Source organism: Rutidosis leptorrhynchoides, chromosome 4 (genome assembly GCF_046630445.1).
Source record: "Rutidosis leptorrhynchoides isolate AG116_Rl617_1_P2 chromosome 4, CSIRO_AGI_Rlap_v1, whole genome shotgun sequence".
NCBI classification, from domain to species: domain Eukaryota; kingdom Viridiplantae; phylum Streptophyta; class Magnoliopsida; order Asterales; family Asteraceae; genus Rutidosis; species Rutidosis leptorrhynchoides.
Genome location: NC_092336.1, coordinates 275,557,872 through 275,560,661, shown reverse-complemented (window position 1 = coordinate 275,560,661; position 2,790 = coordinate 275,557,872). Strand labels below are relative to the sequence as shown.

General features: G+C 35.2%; 1 non-coding gene across 1 annotated transcript; it reads left to right on the top strand.

The window, feature by feature from the left end:
* The first annotated feature begins 2,354 nt into the window (after positions 1-2,354).
* LOC139845692 (small nucleolar RNA R71) lies at positions 2,355-2,461 on the top strand. The gene has a single exon (XR_011758455.1). It is a non-coding gene; the product is annotated as a small nucleolar RNA R71 (small nucleolar RNA).
* Positions 2,462-2,790: the final 329 nt, after the last annotated feature.

The window sequence follows — 2,790 nt, the reverse complement described above, 5'->3', positions numbered from 1 at the left end:
GTGATCTTTTCTGGTGGCGTCATTTAATTTTCTATAATCAATACAAACACGCCATCCTGTTACAGTCCTAGTAGGAATAAGCTCATTTTTTTCATTTGTGATGACAGTCATGCCACCCTTCTTAGGTACGCATTGAACTGGGCTTACCCATGGACTATCAGAAATTGGATAAATTAAACCTGCATCTTGCAGTTTAATAATTTCTTTCTTAACAACATCTTGCATATTAGGATTTAGTCTTCGTTGGCATTGCACATATGTCTTATGACCTTCTTCCATAAGGATTTTATGTGTGCAATACTAAGGACTTATTCCTTTAATATCATGAATCTTCCATGCAATAGCTGGTTTATGAGCTTTTAACACAGAAATGAGTTGAGATTTTTCATTTTCCGTAAGAGAATACGATATTATTACAGATAATTCAGATTCACCATGTAAATAAGCATATTCCAAAAGGTTTGGAAGTGGTTTTAACTCTAATGTCGGTGGTTCTTCTATCGATGATTTGTATCGATATCTGTCTTCTTTTTTTAGCATTTGAATTTCTTCTGTTGTTGGTTCGTATCCATTAGCCATGAGTGTAGCTAATATTTCAGCTTCATCAATTGGTTCAGTTCCTTCTCCTAAAGAACATTCTCCTGTTCCTTGTAATTCTGGAAATTCTTCTAACAATTCTGCATGTGAATCTATAGTTTAAATGTAATAACATGTATCATCTGCAGATTGCGGTTGTTGCATGGCTCTATCAATAGAAAAGGTAACACTCTTGTCCTTTATACTTAGGGTCAATTTCTTACTGAACATGTCTATTATTGCTTTAGCCGTGTTTAAGAATGGTCTTCCTAATATAAGAGGAACTTGAGAATCTTCTTCCATGTCCAGAATAACAAAGTCTACTGGAAATACTAAAGTACCAACTTTAACTAGCATGTTCTCCATTATCCCTCTAGGATATTTTACTGATCGATCGACTAGTTGTATAATTATTCGTGTTGGTTTCAATTCTCCAAGGTCTAGTTTAGTGTATAGTGAATACGACATTAAATTTATACTAGCACCTAAGTCTGTCAATGCTTCTATTGAACTAAGACTACCCAGAAAATATGTAATTGTGAAACTTCCTGGATCTGATAATTTTTCTGGTATCTTATTCAACAGCATTGCAGAACAATTAGCATTCATTGTAACAGCCGAGAGTTCTTCCATTTTCTTTCTATTTTGTGATTAGATCTTTCAAGAATTTAGCATATCTAGGCATTCCTGATATCACATCAATGAAAGGAAGATTTATATTTATTTGTTCAAACATATCCAAGAATTTAGATTGCTCGGCTTCAAGTCTTTCTTTTCTCATTTTACTCGGGTACGGAAGCGGTGGTTGGTATGATTTAACATAAGGTTTAGCCTTAACTGTGTTATCTTCATTAACCTTTTCAACTACCGGTTCTTTTTCCTTATCTTGCTCAGGCTGTGATTCTTGTGGAGTAGGAATAGTGTCATCAGAAATTAAAGGTATTTCAGGTGGTTTAAGTGTAATACCATTTCTTGTGGTAATGGCTTTAGCTATTTCATTACGGGGGTTAGCATTTGTATCGCTAGGTAGACTCCCCGGTTTTCTTTCACCTATCAACCTTGCTAGGTTGCTTACTTCTTGTTCCAGATTTTGGATTGAAGCTTGTTGATTTCTAAATGCTTGAGCATTTTGTTCATTGGTTTGTTTCTGAGATGTGAAAAACTGAGTTTGAGATTCAACTAGCTTTGACATCATGTCTTCTAAATTTGGCTTTTTATCATCGGTTTGTGGTGGTTTAATTGGAAAAATAGGTCTTTGTTGATTGTAAGTATTATTGGATACTTGTTGATTGCTAGGACCTTGTTGGTTGTTATATGGAACATTTTAGTTATAATTCTTGTTTTGATTGTAGATTGGTCTTGGTGGTTGATAATTATTTCCAGGCCTTTGGTTTATGTATGAAACATTCTCTCTTTGTTCCATTGTTTGTTCAATACTGATACAATCTTTTATCAAATGTGGTCCTCCACACTGCTCACAACTAATTCGTATTGAGTGAATATCTTTAGTCATCTTTTCCATTCGTCTCTCGAAAGCATCTATCTTTGCGGAAATGGAATCAAAGTCATGGCTAGAATCGGCTCTAGCAGCTTTAGATGATCTAACGATATCTTTTTCTTGATGCCACTCATGTGAGTGGGAAGCAGTGTTATCAATAATTTTGTAAGCTTCAGTTGCGGTATTCTTCATAATGGAACCACCAGCTGCTATATCGATGTCTTTTCTTGTAGTGATGTCACATCCTTGGTAGAATATTTGTATTATTTGATAAGTGTCTAAACCATGTTGCGGACATCCTCTTAACAACTTTTCAAATCTTTTCCATGCCTCATATAGAGTTTCATTTGGCTTTTGTGTGAACGTAACAATTTCTCCTTGAAGTCTCACGGCATTAGATGCCGGAAAGAATTGTTTAAGAAATTTTTCAACTAAAATGTCCCATGTATCAATCGCCCCTTCAGGTAACGATTCTAACCAATCTTTGGCTTCTCCCTTTAAAGTTCAGGAAAATAACATGAGATAGATCTGTTCATCCTCCACTTCTCGGATTTAAAATAGAGTACAGATCCTATTAAAGGTTCGAAGATGTTCGTTTGGATCTTCCTTCGGCGCACCACTAAATTGGCATTAATGTCTTCCATACTTAGAGGTTCCAGATTTTCCATGATTGAGTTTGTTGAATCTGAATCACTAGAGGATTCTGATTTAATAGT